We start from the raw sequence: 17,954 nt of genomic DNA on the forward strand, positions 1-17,954 counted from the left end.
CCACTTAATTTCTAGCACTTTGTTACAGCCAACCTGAGACACTAGTACACTCACCGAGCTTAATAAGATTGGTGTCTACATATCTGTACGTTGGGAGAAGCAAGCGAGACAGAGGGTGGTTCGTTGTGGTTTTACATAGTCCTTTGTATCAAAAATCATGTTGTCATTTAAAGTTGCCTGAGTTGTTAACTGTTTTGTTTTCCAAATGACAGCTTTGTGTTTCCTTTTTAATCACAGAGCTTCAGAATAGACAGCTACAGTACTTATCACGAAGCAGAAAGAAAAAAACATCCAAAACTTTGACCAAGCAAACGAGCATTTTTCCTGCAAGATAAACCATGACTATCCCCAAAAAACCACCAAAGTCATTTGGATGAAAACCTAGTTACTTGGTGATTTTTTTTAAATGTGGTTAACTTATTATGTGGGTATCATCTGGGCCACTGTTTCCCAGTCCTATGTTCTACTAGGTACTTCTAAATGGCCAACTTTTGAAACACACTTTATAATGAAATTTGATTTTGTTTGTGCACACAGATCCTGGAACAGGAGACTTTTTAAAACTATATTCTTTACTACAATTGTGAGGACAAAGGAAGAAAAAGAGGAGAAAGTGGGAAAAGGCATCCAACCAAAAAAAAAAAAAAAAGAAAGAGAAAAATTAAAAGAGAAAAGTTTAGAATGGGTGGCAGATAACTTATTCTCTGCTTGGTCTCATCTACCATTAACACAGGTTTGCTTTTTGGGGAATAGATTTGATGTCTTACTATGCCTGCAGTACATTCTCCAGAATGACTGAGAAGTTATTTCTGTGAGCCAGCTAGGACCTAAGTATTGGTCCGATAAAACAGATCTTTTTCCTTTACAAAATGATAGTACAAGAGAAAGAGCATGAAGCCATCAGTCCCGAGGAACTGAAGACTCAAGTTTTCCTAGAAAAGAATGCCAGGGAATTAAACTCAACCCCAAATAAGTTTATCTGCTGTTCACAGTCTTAAGTTTTGTTGGCAGTTCCTAACTCTTGGCACCATTCAAAGTTTCATCAGTGGTGAGACAACTCATTGCTACCCTCTCAACGCCTTCTTCTGAGTGCAACGTATGGTACTTTCCTGCTGCCTTCTAGCAGCTGCTGTCATGTTCCCCATGAAGTCTTCTAAGTTCTTCAGAGCTGCACCAGGGAACTAGACCTAGGTATGGAAAAACATTGTCATCTCCAAGATGCTCCTGAGCGCTTTAATGCCAGAAGCCTGATGTTTAACCGAACAACTTCCTGAAATATCCTAAGGCTATAGAGTATCCACAGTCACTCATTCAAGGACAGGTGGGGAGTGAGAGGTGTGTATATTTAAGAACACATGTGAATTGGAACATGCTGTTATTTATTTCTTTTTTCTTTCTTTTTTTTTGTGCTATCAACAGTTTTAGTCACCATAAAACTACAGGTCAAGCCATGGTTCAGCATACTCTCCTGGAAATAAAAAACAAAACAAGTCTAGTGGCTAATACAATTTTTCAAGTATGTCTATAATTTTTTTAACTTTTTATTTTACATTGGAGTATAGCTGATTAACAATGTTGTATTAGTTTCAGGTGTACAGCAAAGTGATTCAGTTATACATATACACGTCTCTATTCTTTTTCAAATTCTTCTCCCAACTAGGTTGTTACAGAATATTGAGCAGAGTTCCCTGTGCTGTACAGAGGTCCTTGTTGGTTATCCACTTATATATAGCAGTGTGTACATGTCAAGCCCGTGTGAATTGGAACATGCTGTTATTTCTTAAAGAAATAGAAAATATTTCAGCTCAAACTCTTTCCAAAAGAAGATCAGGGATAATAAAGTTTGACTCAAAAAATATGATGCGTGTGTCCATCTTCAGTTTCATGTTTTTTTCAAGTTAGTGTTGGAGAAGAGATGAGATGGGATGAGAAGGAAAGGGAAAGCATTGAATGACCAAGGAAGATAAAGGAGAGTGGAGAGAAAGAAATCAAGAGAGGATACAGAAAAGGGGAGAAACAGAGAACAAAGGAGGAAAGAATCGGCTCAGTACGTTTTGAGGTGCTACTTGATTTATCTGGGTTACAGAGAGTTATCTGATCTTCTGCAATGTTAATTAACTGATTCGTCATTGCCCACAACTTTTACTCCTTAACCTTAAAACCGAGGTTCTCAGTTCTGAGTACACATTGCAACCACATGGAATTTTTAAAAATACCCATGTCTGGATCTCACCCCAGAGATTCTTTTTTATTTGATCCTGGTACAGCCTGCAATTGTGGTTTTTAAAAGCTCCCCCAGACAAATCCAATGTGTAGCCAAGGTTGAAGTTACTGCCATGAAGCTCCCATGACTGACAAAATCAGAGCACTCTCCTCCAAAATAAGGAACAAACAGCACCCCCAGAACTGTGGGATCCAATCATACGTTAGATCAGCGATTCTCAGAACAAGATGTGCAGCAACGTCCCTGTGAAACTTTTGATGAATATCGATTTCTGACCCCCATATCAGTGATTCTGATTCAGTAGGTTTGAGGTTTTGCCTGAGCATGTGTGTTTTGAAAAACCTTCACAGGTAACTTTGAGTAAAACAAGTATATAAAATCACTGACTTAAATATGTAAACTTCAATTCATTCAGACGTTGAGATTCAGGAAAGTATTAGAAAAAGAGATGATCAGACAGATAAGTTTGCTAAGGCTGCCTTAATAAAGTACTACAACTTAAACAACAGAGACGTTATTTCACAGTTCTGGAGGCTGGAAGTCCAAGATCACGGTGTCAGTCTGACTGGTTCCTTTTGAGGGTGGTGAGGGGCAATCTGTCCCCCACCTCTCTCCTAGATTTTGGTGGTTTGCTGGCAATTTTGGGGATTCCTTGGCTTGTAGATGTCTGCCTTTATCATCTCATAAAGTTTTCCTTGTGTACCTGTCTTTGTCCAAATTTCCTCTTTTCATAAGAACACCAGTTATATGGGATTAGGGCCCCTCTCAAATCTAATTCCATAAAGTTCCTATCTCTAAATAAGGTCATGTTCTGAGGCACTGTGGGTTAGGATTTCAACATGAATTTTGAAAGGATACAATTCAACCGGTAACATCAGATGTGTTGTTTTTCTCCAAAAATACATTGGCATTGGTCATACCTGCATTGTCAATTCTCAAGGCATTAGGATTCAATAAAATATAAGTAATGTAAATTATCCCGAACCTAACATAAATCCTATTTAAAATCTTAAAGACTTTAGAAATCGGATTCTGTAGTTCATTCATTGACCATTCTAGTCAGATAAAAGTGCATTTAAGACATTTTACAATTGCTTCTCTGTTTGCAAAACATCCATGAGGAATTGATAGCACACTAAATTTTAAGAAAGCACTGGCTTAGGGACATTTTAAAACTAAGATGATGGTGAGAGAACAGTGTCATCTTATGCTAAAAATATCAAGTTTTCCCCAATAAAAAGATTTATATTGTCCATGAGTTCTTGTCCAGCCTTGAGACAAATTTTGTAGAGAAATCCGTCATTCTGAGGGTAAGGTATTCTTTGTGATTCTTCAGTTATCAAGCTCATGTGGACTCATATTTTCTTTACTGTTTCTCTTTTTTTTGACAGCTGTATGTCAGGTCCTTGGGCATATATGGTCATTTGAGACAGTGAGATTCGACCTCAATATTCAGCAAACCACCTGGTTGACTAAATTGATCCTTTTAAAATAATACAGAACGTTCTCCTTTTCATGCTACAATTTCTAACTAGAATTTTTATCTTTTGCAAAAAAAATTGAGAACCTGTCAACTTGTCTAACTAGCATAAAGTCTGAATAAAGTTATTCAAAACTGTTTCAGCATACCAGTGTTCCATGATATTTCAGTGGAAAATTAGAAAATAACATCACTTTATCAGCACAGAGGAGAATCTAGTTCTAACATGTTCAAATGTAGACAAATCAGTTGAATCTGAGAATTCAACAAATGAAGAAACACTGAAAGTGCTTCTACTTTATCACGGCTCTGGGAGAGAAGGAGAGCTAGGGGAGAAATAACAGATGAAATTAAGGTAAGAACTAGTTTCATGGAGGTTTCACCAAGAACGGTCATCATTTGCTCATGTGGGAAAGGCTGTTAGAACAAAAGGCCTTAGAAAAGAAGAAATGAACACACAAGCCAAAACACTAAACAGTGGGATTTGGTTTTGTTCTGTTTTTTTGTTTGTTTGTTTTTTTGCAATTTCTCTTTGGGGACTTTGCTTTAAGGTAGAGTTCTGTGTTAAGTATTTTGCCTCCCTAAACTGATTCCATATTTTGTAAGACAGGGAACAAGGGGTGTGTATGTGTGTGTGTGTCTGTCTGTCTGTCTGTCTGTGTGTCTGTGTGTGTGTGTCTGTGTGTGTGTCTGTGTGTGTGTCTGTGTGTGTGTGTGTGTGTCTGTGTGTCTGTGTGTGTGTCTGTGTGTGTGTGTTTGTGTGTGTCTGTGTGTCTGTGTATGTCTGTCTGTGTGTCTGTGTGTCTGTGTGTGTGTGTATGTGTGTCTGTCTGTGTGTGTGTCTGTGTGTGTGTGTCTGTCTGTCTGTGTGTGTGTCTGTGTGTGTGTGTGTCTGTGTGTGTGTGATTGTTGGACCGTGTGAATATTGCCTTTCTCTGATCTACAAAGGCAGCATAGTTTATATGCACATATTTTCCACCTAGAGAGAAGCGAAGCCAGAACTGAGGGAAAATTTTGGCTAAGAAGCTCAGGAAGAATGTGGCAAGCAAACAGAATAAGGTTAGTTGAAGGTTAAGCTGCGTTGTATTGATGTAGTAATGTTGTCTTTAGAACAAATTAGCTCCCTGGGACTTGGTGACACAGTGGAGTGTTAAACCCTCCTTTACAAAAAGAACATGTGCAGGTTGTTTCTGGCTTGAAAAGTGCCAGTGAAAAATTACACAAAGATCAAGCTTGAAAAATGTTTACTTTGCAGAAAATCGTTTAAAAATGGAATCTCAATTTTGTTGGCAGCTCAGTTTTTTAAAAGGGCTATTTATTCTAGAGTCCTGCTGCATATGGTTTATGGCCATTTATAAGGTGTATTGAAACTGCATGAACTCGAGCACCTTAGGGAATGTTTGTTTTTATTTTTTTTTAAAGTGGTTGGACTGAGATTCAGTATGAATCACATAAGAGAGATTTAGAAGATAAATGTTTCCCGTGTGACACTGAACAGCACATCTGGAAGGTGATCTTATGTAAATACCTGAAAAGACCATAGTTTTAACAGATATCAATAAAGAATAGGGTTGCAATTCCCCCTTAATTTGAGAAGAAAATATGGTTTTTATATTTTAAAAAAATAGTATCTTCTCATGCAAATTTCTGGAAGCTCCATTTGTGTAGAAATAGTCCTACAATTTACTCTTTCACTCAGTAATTCACTTACTCAATTGCCCAGCAAACATTACTGAATATCTATCTGTTATAGTTGCTAATCTACCACACTCTATAGATAAAAAAGGAGTAAGACACACTACTGGCCATAAAATATTTCTTACGTTAGTCATTAATAAGCTTTTTTAAACATGTGACTTTCATGCACATCAACTGATTTATATGTATTAAGATCCTACTATAACATAAAGAATTATCTCCAACCCCTACCCTGTCTGGTGAAGAATTTCTCTTTTCTCTTTCGCATTATTTAAAAAAATTTTACACTTACTTTCTCCCTGTTGCCAGGAGCATTTCAATATCACTTGGTAATCCTTGAAATGTAGTTTTTACTCCTGTTAAAAAAAAGAAAATATCCATCAAGTGAAATATAGTTTCAAGTTTAAACCAAAGAATCTTCCCGTTTGTTCCTTCCTAATTTTTTTTTCTTTTGAAGATTATTTTTAGAGCAGTCTTAGTTCACGACAAAATTGAGAGAAAGGTATAAAGAATTGCCCATATACCCCCAGCCCTACACATACACAGCCTCCCCCATTGTCAACATCACCCAACAGAACAGTACATTTGTGACCAAGGATGCACCTGTATTGACACATCATAATCAACCTGAGCCAACAGTTCACCTTAAAGTTCACTCTTGGCATTGTACATTCTATGGGCTTGGACAAATGTATAAGGACATATTTCCATCATTATAATATTATGCAGAGTTTTGTTTTGTTTTGTTTTGTTTTTTGCGGTACGCGGGCCTCTCACTGTTGTGGCCTCTCCCGTTGCGGAGCACAGGCTCCGGACGCGCAGGCTCAGTGGCCATGGCTCATGGGCCCAGCCGCTCCGCGGCATGTGGGATCTTCCCGGACCGGGGCATGAACCCGTGTCCCCTGCATCGGCAGGCGGACTCTCAACCACTGCACCACCAGGGGAGCCCTATGCAGAGTTTTTTCACTGCCCCCCAAATCCTCTGTGTTTCTCCCATTCGTCCCTCCCTGCAATCCCACCCCTGGCAACCGCTGATCTTCTTAGTGTCTCTATGTATCAAAGAAAAGGGCTTCTGTGCTGGTGAGTTAAATATTATCTTTATTTACTCTTAACCTCAACCCTTCAAGGTAGTTTTATTAGCCAAGATAGGCTGGATGCAGTTTCTAGCCCACCCAATATCCCAGAGGTTTAATGTAATGTGAGTTTTCTTCTCATTTACCTCACAGTCCAATATAGATCAACCAGGAAACTCTACACTGCTCAGATGTTTAAGGAGCCAGGCATTTTCTCGGGCTCTGTACTCTCCGAGGGCTTCAGAGTCCTCACATTGATTCTCTGCTTCCAGGGAGCAAATAGTGAAGAGAGGGTCGGAGTAAAGAAAAGGGTGGGATTCAAATTCAGCATCAAGATTAAAACAGTAACTGTAGGACTCTACAACCTTGCTCTTTCTTAAGCTATGCTATCTATTGCTCTCTGCATCTTACCATTTTACTTAAAGCATTTGTTTACTGAATTATTCATTCAACGAATAGTCCCTTATTGGTTCTCACAATATATTAGTTGAATGAATTAAATGTTAAATTTACTAACATAGGTAGCCACTGCTTACCTATAGATATTACTCAGAAAAATAAGAATCTAAAACAGATTCTCTGTTTATTGGCAACCTCCTCCATGTTAGTTTTACTCTATTGTTCTATAAATTTAGTGTCATCTCATAATTTAATTATGCTAAGATTTATTTACAATCTGAAATTAACATTACTTTATTTCCAATGAAAGTGGAAAAAAAGACCAAAATAATGTGTTATTCTTTATTTTGTCCTTTTCTAATGAAGCAAAGAAGAGAAAGCTGGCCTTCATTTAGATTTAAACGTAAAAAACAAATTATTTCTGGTCACAATTTTCTTTCGCCACCTAGAAAAGATTTAAATGGCAAGATTTCTGCTCCCTAACTAACTATGAAATCCAGAAAACTTATTTTTTAAAAAGAGTGGAGCTGATAGAACAGGATGTTAGATATAAGGTACAGGAGAAAGATTGAACTGAAGATGAAAATTTGAGGTTCTAAATTTACCTAGTATTTATAAAACTAAGAAATCAGTCTCTCTCAGCCTACAGGTAGGTTTAGAATAGAAAGCATAGCCAGAATCCCAAAGAACATTTCTTTATGTTTATTGTGTAGATAAATGTCCTCTGGATTAATCCTACTTTAAATGAATGCCAACATCTTATGAATATTTAGAGTCCCTGGTTCTCTTATCTATAGGGCTTAATGCCCTAAAATTTCTAGCTAAAAAATTTACTTAGACACACTGATTCTGCTGCATTTTTCAATAATCAAAGCAAAGTTGTGAGATCTCCAAAATTTCATTCTTTCTCACTTATTTACAAAAGCTTATTAGAAAACCAAAGGTAGTTTTATTTTTACATTACTAATAGTCTGCTTTTCAAATTCTTAACAATTTATTGATTTTGAATTGTTCTAAATGATCTGCAAAACACCTCCAAAACTGGGGCAGATGCATACCCACCTGGGACAGAGTAGGATATAAGAATGAATGACCTTCCTGAGGCCAGTTCTGCTTTTGAGAATGAATTCCCATACAGAATGTGTTTCACTGAATTCAATGAACAAAGTAGAGAATTAGACAAAGTAGTAGATGAGAGAGTTTACTTACCAAAGTAAACTTGAAAATTCTAAAATCACTGAGCTGAAGAAGAAAACGATAAGCAAAATAGCAAGTTTTATACATTCAATCATTTAGTTTTTAGTTACAGATAGTCACGAACATTTCAAATTATGTACATAAATGTATGTATACATTGCACATTTAATGCTATCTTTTACTTAGGTACTGTTTTGCAAAACACAAAGCTGGTTCAAAAAGGACTTGGCAGAGTATTTGTCATAGGGGAAGGACAGATAATATCCTTTGTTGTTGTTGTTTGTGAAGCTCTTTGCTTGCATCGTCTCATTTAAACACTCACCAGCCTATGAGTAGATGCTATTACTGCTACTATTTTAGAGGAAGGAAATGAACAATAAAAAAAGCTAAGCAATGTTTTCTTTACCCATACACTTCTTCTAGTGCTGGGAATTCCTTTCAAGTCTTGTGACTCCAAGTGTTTCTTCTTTAACTTATCTCTACCTACCATAATTTTCATGTGACTCTCTTTGCCCATGTATGGACATGGTCCATTTTTGAGCAAAATTGATTCCTGGGCAAAGGATACAATTTAAAGAGCAGACATGGTTGTTTATGGATCATGGTATCTGTTTCAGACATGATTACGTCTTCACAGAAGATTAGAAAAGGTACCGGTAATGTGTGAAATAATTAAAGTACAGGGTTTTTATTAGCATCCAATAAGTAGAAGGCTCAAAATGCAAATAGAGGTTGCTTAGATTCTAACACAGTCTTCTTGAGAAATAACATGTCCCAGTTTTTAACAGTCATTCAGACTAAAGTTAGACCCTCCTATAATCTTATTTCAGGTAATGATATATGAAGTCACTTCCTGTTACAGCAGCCATTTGCATAAATGCCAATATTTATGTTTCCAGTATAAGAAAGCACCCCCTTTTAGTTTCAAATTTAGATGAAACCCTGAAATAGCACCTGGCCACCTACCTTAATTTGAAGACCACTAAAATCTAGAGCCTTAAAAATGCCATCACCTTGTCTGACTTGGTGAAACCTGGGAGAATGTAGTAACCAGAGCAGGCTGCTAAGATGAAGTCATCTTGCTAAAGGGACAATTTGTAATGGGGCACTGTGCTGACAGGTCTGCAAGCCTATAGTCTACAGTCAGTGTGCACATTTGAGCTCAAAATAGACCCTATATATGACAAAAACAGCATTATTCTCAACTGTTGAGGGAACTTGATGGATGTTGCTTCTCCAAACTCTGGAAAATTAAAATTGAGGCCCTATGGAAAGGTCTATTCATGTAGCATGTTCTGTTTTCTTGAAGAAATGATGGCGTAGATAGAAAGAATGGTCTACGTATGCTTGCTGAACATGAAGAACTAGCTCTGTCTTTATTTTCCAAATGAAAAAAGCCAACTACAGAATATACTGACATAGTTTGGGTGTGTTTTTAAATTATTATTATTTTTTTTGCCTCCTGATCATTAACAAGGTTTATCTCAGTTTAAACTCTAAACCATATTTAATACTATACTGCTTTTGGTAAAAAGATTAAAATTAAGTAGTATTTTTCCCCGCCCCCAAATCTGGGTGGAATTGTTTATCTAGAACCTGATATTCTGTTGACAGAAAGAGCAGAGAATATTGAGTTTGCAGGAGGCATAAAAGCCTCTTCTTTTTGAAATGCGTACTTTAGGCTCTTGTGTGTATTCTGTATGATCAACATAAGTTCAATTTTCACTTTAACTTTCTTAAGTATCAAGCAGAAAAGATGGGCATGCAAAAAAAGAAAATCCCTCTTTTTCAAGGATTTGTCTATTCTAGTTTTCTAGATGCCTCAAAAATCAGACATGGTTCACGTTCACGTTAATTTATAGTTCAGATAATTCTTCCCTCTTAGTAACAGCAGAATTCATTTTCCTCGTTGGGAAGGATTTGCTCTGAGATTCTTCGGGGGCCATCTTGGGTGGCTGAGAATCAGAAAATGAGAACTGTCGTCCTCGCTCTGCCAACTTGGTTCATCCTCTGGATCAGCTTCGCATCTGGAAGATGACGAGCTTGAAGTCAATAGTGATAGTTAATATTTTACTGAGAACATGTTATGTGCCAGCCATGATAGCTCTACAAGGTAACTCCTAACATTAGCCCCATTTATGCATGAGGAAAATTAAGACCTATAAGATTAAATAACTTGTCTAAAACCCTCACAGATAATAAGGAGTGATTCAAAATTTTTATAGATTATAGTTCATTTAAGTTATTATAAAATATTGGCTATATTCTCTGTGCTGTACAATATATCCTTGTGGTTTGTATCTCTTAATCCCCTACCCCCGATCTTGCCTCTCCCCCTTTCTCTCTCCCCACTGCTAACCAATATATTTGGTAAAGAAAACAATTTTCAAAGGAGCAAATTTACTTTCTTTTGGACATCTAACTTCCACATGGCAGAAACCAGGTAGCTTCAAAATCATATTTGCTTTATTCCAAAGTCAATTACCCTTCAGTAAAATAACTGAGTGTTTCTAGTTATTGTATTAACTGCCATCTTTAGTTAAAGACAAATGAAATGCAAGAAACTTCCATAATTCATATCTTGAAGAATTAGAGAAAGACCTTTCTTGACTCCCTTCTCTTTAAATACCCATGTTCCCCCGCCATTTTATTTCAGTGTCCTTTAGCATGGGCCCCATACACAGTGTTTCTTTTGCAGAATAATGGGCAATGCCATTGTTTTAACAAAAGAAAAATAAATAGTAGTCTTGACTTTCTCATTCCCAGATAGTCAGCTGCTCCATGGAGGAAGTTAGACTGGAGGGTGTTAGGAATTAATGAACTGTGGAGATGGCATCTTCTTTGTTGACAAAGCAAGACTGAGAGAGAAGAGATTAAGGCCTCTGGTTAAATGGAGTGGTGACCTTATCAGAAATACAGAAAATAACATCACATCATGGAAATCAGAGCACACAGAGTTAATTCTAGGCTCTAAAGAAAGAAGAGATTATTTAATAAGGATAGTGGCATAGCTTGTTAACTATTTTCATAAAACAAAATACTACATGATGGCTTCACCTGTATTACACACACAAACTCCACATGGATTAAAGAATTAAATGTAAAACGTAAACCAAAAGAAACAAATTTAAAATAATAAAATGAAAAAATATTCATAAAAAATTTATTGGATTGCAGAATGGTCATAAAATACATTAGTTCAAAACAATGGAAGAATTCGTAAAGGATAACTATTACAGACATTTTACCCTAGAACGTTTTAAATTTTATGTGGCTAAAAAATACAACATAAATAAAATTAATAGTCAAATAAAAAATTTCAGAAAATATTTGCTCATGTAGGACAAAAGAGTTAATAACCTTACTGTATGAGTCTCCTCAAAACAACTTAACCAAGTGCCATTTTGGAAGAAAAAAATACACAAAGCAGTAGTTAAATAATAAGAATGAGGCCATACCAGGCCTGGGATCCTGGGATGGCTTCTGCTTTGGAGAAGCTGAATTAGACACACATTTCCCTATTCTACCACCTAAGTTCCACAACAAACCCTGGATATTATACATAATTTTTTTTTTTTTTGGCGGTACGTGGGCCCCTCACTGTTGTGGCCTCTCCCGTTGCAGAGCACAGGCTCCGGACGCACAGGCTCAGCGGCCATGGCTCACGGGCCCAGCCGCTCCGTGGCAGATACATAATTTTTTTAAAAGAAGAAGAAGGAGAAGAGGAGGAGGAGGAAGTAGAAGGGGAAGAAGAAGAAGACAGTTGAAATGTGGAGCAAAGGCAGCCCAGTCAGAGAATAATATGGTGGTGAGTTTCCTGGGCTTTCTTCTTCTCTCATACCATCCCAGACTTGGAGCTGAAAAGCCAGCAACTCAGAGATAAAAATGAGGATAGAAAAAGGCCCCCAAAAAGATCACTCTCTCTAACAAAGGACCAGGAAAGGAGCAGACTAACAAGACAGAAAACTTTTAGACCATAACCACCTTATTCCAGCCAAAAGTCAGAGTAAAACCTGTGACCCCATCAGCACCCCTGCCAGCAAAGACCAGGTGTAGAGCGTAAACTTCCTCCCTCACAAGGCTAGAAGGTGGTGCTCTCATGCCCCTGCAGGGATGGTATCTGAGGGTGCCAAGTAGGGACCTGGGACTTTTATCCCCTCTAGCCGGTAACAATATCCCTTTGCAGTGTAAATGGAGACCACATGGGGAGCCTGGACTTCCGTGACTTCTCATTCCCCAGTGGAATGGCGTTAGAGGAGGCTTAGTGAAGAGTGAGGACCTTCACCATCTCTCAATAATAATGAGGCCACCCCCACCATGGTGTCAATGGCAACACAAACATCCATGCCCGGCAGCGATGAAGAACCTCCCCTAATCGGGTCAGGTGTCAACGGAGGCGAAGTGGGGAATCTAAACTTCTATCTCCACTTGACAGTATTGAGACAGCTTTTCCTCTTCCAGAGAAGTGTCAAACAAAGCCAGTGAAAAGAGAAGGTTTAAATAAGATCCAAAGACTCAGAACATATAATGAAATTATGCAGGTTTCAATCAGAAATCACTCATCATACCAAGAACAAGGAAGATCTCCAAAGGGAATAAAAAGAATACATTCACTATATGTCAACACTGAGATGACAGAGATGTGAGAATAAGCTGACAAATCCTTTAAAGCAACCATGATAAAAATGCTTCAATGAGCAACTAAAAACATGCTTGAAGCAAATTTTTTTAAATTAAAAAATAAAACAGAAAGCCTCAGCAAAGAGATAGAAATCTCAGCAAAGATATAGAAGATGTTAGAACCAAGTAGAAATTTTAGAACTGAAATATACAATAACTGAAATCAAAGCTGAGTGGATGAAATCAACTCCAGAATAGAGGGACATAGGAAAGAATCAATAAACTAAAAGACAGAACAAGAGAAATCATCCAAATGAACCATCACAGAGGAAAGAGAAAAGAACAGGTGTCATCAGAAACTTGGAAGGAGAAGAGAAAAAGAATGGGTCTAAAAATGTACCCCAAGAAATAATGTCCGAAAAATTTTAAATTGACGAGACATAAACCAACAGATTAAAGTAAGTGGAACTCAAGTAGGATAAACATAAAGAAATTCACACTAAGGCACATCAATAGTTAAACATCTGAAAACTAAAGAGAGAAAAATTCTTAAAAGCACCCATAGAAAAATGACACTACCAATAGGAGAAAAACAACTAAAGAGCAGATTTCTCATCAGAAACTGCAGAAGCCAGGCTGAAAGAAAAAATTGTCAACCCAGATTGAGATTGACACATATATGGTATTGATACTATGTATAAAACAGATAACTAATGAGAACATACTGTATAGCACAGGGAACTCTACTCAATGCTCTGTGGTGACCTAAATGTGAAGGAAATCCAAAAAGAGGGGATATATGTATACGTATAGCTGATTCACTTTGCTGTACAGTAGGAACTAACACAACATTGTAAAGCAACTATACTCCAATAAAAATTTTAAAATAAAAGAATGAAATGGAAATCAAGACATTCTCAGTAGAAGGAAAACTAAGATAATTTGTTGCTTGCAGACTAAAAATAGAGCTAAAGGAAGTTCTCTAAACAGAAAAGAAACAATAAAAGAAGGAACTTTGGAACATCAGGAAAGAAGAATACAGTATTTTTAAAAATGAGTAAATAAAATAGACTTTCCTTCTTTTGAGTTTTCTAAAATGTTTGATGGTTTTGAAATTATACCACTAATGTGATTCTAAATATATGTAGAGGAGATATTCAAGAATATTATATTATAAACAGGGGTCAGTAAGGGGGCATAAAGGGAGGTAAGGATTCTATATTTGGTCTTCTTTGTCTTAGTCCTAACCCACCCTCTTCATCTTCCATGAAGATGATCTTCCATAATTAAAACCAGCCATCCTCATGTTTTACAAGACAGTGTGTCCTTTACTTAGGAACAATTCTACCTCTACTTATTAAATCAGCATTTTTTCTTTCTCTCCAGTACGTGTACATATTTTTAAGGGAAATTATCTGGAAGAGTCTACCACAATATTTTAACATTATTCTTTTCTGGGCATCAAGAGTCTTTTTATTTTTTTTCATATCCATATTTTGTATTATTTTATACATATTTCCTCCTTTAGTAATAATTTTTAATTGTAAGTTTATAAGGAAAAAACAATTAGGATACTTCAGGTTTAAATGGTGGTATTTCTTTCACTTCTGTTTAAATTATATAACAACATTCAAGAGGACACAAATTAGCAGTAGTTTCAAAAAACAGAAGCAAGGCTATAATTGATCAGAATCTCAAAGGAATTATTCTTTACCATCAGTGCAAATAAATTAAGAAATACATTTGTGATCTAAAATAATAAAAGCACCCTGGTCAAGTACAAATTAGTAAGAAAAATTAAAGTATTTTGAATACTTGTCTAGCTCTGAAAAATCAGGAACTGTACCAAGTACAAACCATGCAATACATGCCTCTGTCTACTACCTTGCTGCACATAAACTTCAAGAATTTTTTGAAGATGGTGATAAGTCTCTTGCTTCCATCAACACTTCCATATTGTATGTCTCTTTAATCCATTTTGGGACTAAACTTAAATGGAAAAATAATAGAGAACAGGAGATCAAAAATTAAATATAAAAGCAATTCTGTTCATAATGAAGAGAAAATGAAACAAAATAATCAGAAATATGTTTAAAAACTGTTTTTGAGCTTAAAAATGTATTCTACAATGTTTCAGCAAAAAATAATTATGAGGGTAACAAATGGACTCTTCCTGGAATTATCAATAGATGCCAGACAAAAAGGAAACATTGTTCACAGAGATTTGAAGAGAAACATCTTATAATCCAAGAGTCCTGAATTCAGAGGTTATTACTCATGTGGAAAAATCTCAGTGACACAAGCGCTTAGAAATATAAAACATATTTAAACTTCCTTTTTAAAAAATATATGCAAAGTGTACTCCAGCTAATTAAAAGATTAATCCAAGTAAACACTCAGAAGTAGGGAAAAATAATATGAAATGGCTGATTGCTACAATTGAGAGCAAAGAAACATATAGAGTTATTGGAATAATGAGTAAAGAATTCAAACATAAATTTGAATAGAAATTTGAAAATAAAACTATCCACAAAAAATTAATTAGGGAAAAATGTTATCCTTATCACTGTCTTCCTCTTCATCAAAGTGTAAACATCAAGTTAAATTAGCATGTATGGGAAGGTAGAAATATAAAAGGATAGCGGAAATAAAGAAAGTTAGGCAAAATTATTTTCCTTATATAGAGCAGATTACAAATACAGGTATTTTAAGAAACAATTTTTAAATTATTACAGTAACATATGTATAGCTAAGGGTCCAGGAAATCTAATTGATTTGTATATATTTTTAATATGATGTATATATGATACACCATATTAACAAAATGAAAAATAAAATTCATATGATTATCTCAGTAGAAGTAGAAAAAGCATTTGACAAAATTCAACATCTTTTCATGATAAAAACTCAACAAAGTGAGTATAGAGGGAATGTACCTAAACATAATAAAGGCCATATATGACAAGCCCACAGCAAACATTATACTCAGGAACAAGACAAGGATCCCCATTCTAAGCACTTTTATTCAACACTGTACTGGAAGTGCTAGCCAGAGCAATTACACAAGAAAAGAAATAAATGGCATCCAAATCAGAAAGAAAGAAGTAAAGCTGTTTCTCTCTGCAGATGACATGATATCATATATAGAAAAATCTTTAAAATTCCAGCAAAAACTATTAGAACTAATTAATAAATTCAGTAAGGTTGCAGGATCCAAAATCAACATACAAAAATTCTGTACACCAACAATGAAGTATCAGAAAGAGAAATTTAAAAATAATCCCATTTACAATTACATCAAAAAAGAGTAAAATACTTAGGAATAAATTTAACCAAGGAGGTGAAATATTTGTATACTAAAAACTATAAGATATCAATAAAAGAAAATGAAGAAAACACAAATAACAAATAAATGGAAAGATATTCCATGTTCATGGATTAGAAAAATTAATACTGTTAAAATACCCATACCACTCAAAGCAATCTCAGATTCAATGTAATCCCCATAAAAATTCCAATAGTATTTCTCACAGAAATAGAACAATCCTAAAATTTGTATGAAACCCCAAAAGACCTCAAGTACAATCTTGAGAAAGAAGAACAAAGCTAGAGGCATCATGTGTTCTGATTTTAAACTATATTACAAAGCTATAGTAATCAAAATGGTATTGGCATAAAAACAGACACACAGATCAATGAAAGGAGAGTTTCTTTAATAAATGGTGTTGTGAAAACTGGATAGTCACATTTGAAAGAAGAAACTAGACCCCTTACATCACACACAAAAATCAACACAAAATGGATTAAAGATGAAAATGTAAGACCTGAAACCATAAAACTCCTAGAAAAAAATATAGGGGTTAAACTCCTTGACATTGGTCTTGTCAATGATTTTTTGGATTTGACACCAAAAGCAAAGATGTCAAAAGCAAAAGTACACCAGTGGGACTACTTCAAACTAAAAAGCTTCTGCACAGCAAAGGAAACATCAACAAAATGAAAAGACAGTCTATGGAATGGTAGAAAATATTTGCAAATTACATGTTGGATAAGGGCATTAAATCCAAAATACATATAGAACTCACACAACTCAATAGCAAAAGACCTCCAAACAAACCAGTTTCAAATGGGTAGAGGAACTGAAGAGACATTTTTCCAAAGAAGACATACAAAATGACAACAGGTACATGAAAATGTGCTCTACAGCACTAATCATCAGGGAAATGTAAATCAAAACCACAGCGAGATATCACCTCACACCTTTTAGAATGAACTGTCATCAAAAAGATGAGTGATAGCAGGAGTTTTCAAGGGTGCAGAGAAAAGGGAACCCCTGTGCACTGTTGATGGGAATGTGAATTGGTACAGCCACTATAAAAAACCGTATGGTGTTCCTCAAAAAATTAAAAATAGAACTACCATATGATTTGGCAAATCCACTTCTGGGAATATATCCAAAGGAAATGAAATCACTATCTGTAGAGAAATCTGTACCCCCATGTTCACTGCAGCATTATTTACAATATCCAAGATGTGGAAACAACCTAATTGTTCATCAACAGACATATATACACACCACATTTTCTTTACCCATTCATATATATACACATAAATAATGGAATACTATTTGACCATGACAAAGAAGGAAATCCTGACTTTTGCTACAACATGGGTAAAGCTTGAGGGCATTATGCTTAGTGAAATAAGACAGAAAAACAAATACTGTAGGATCTTACTTTTATGTGAAATCTAAAAAGGTGGAACTCACAAACAGAGCACAGATTGGTGGTCGCCAGAGGTGGGGAGTAAGGGGTGCGGTAAATGGTGAAGCTGGTCAAAAGGTACAAGCTTCCACTTATAAGTAAGTTCTGGATGTAATGTACAGCATGCTGACTACACTTTACAGTGCTGTATTGTTTATTTGAAAGTTGCTAAGAGAGTATACCTTAAAAGTTCTCATCAAAGAAAAAAATGTAACTATGTGGGGTGATGAATGTTAAGTTATGGTGGTGATCAATTTGCAATATATACATGTATCAAATCATTGGGTTGTACAGCTTAAATAATATCATGTTATATATCAATTATATCTCAGAAAAACTGGGGAAAAAATAAAATGCCAAAACCATTAATTAACCTAGGAAAAGAAAGAGTGTGAGTAAACTGAAAAAATAGATTACAGTAAATCATTGAGACTAAAGTTCACCAAAGAAAATAAGGGATCAAAGGAAAAGTGCATATGAGAGAAACAGGATATATTTAT

Source organism: Phocoena sinus, chromosome 17 (assembly GCF_008692025.1).
Source record: "Phocoena sinus isolate mPhoSin1 chromosome 17, mPhoSin1.pri, whole genome shotgun sequence".
Lineage (NCBI taxonomy): Eukaryota > Metazoa > Chordata > Mammalia > Artiodactyla > Phocoenidae > Phocoena > Phocoena sinus.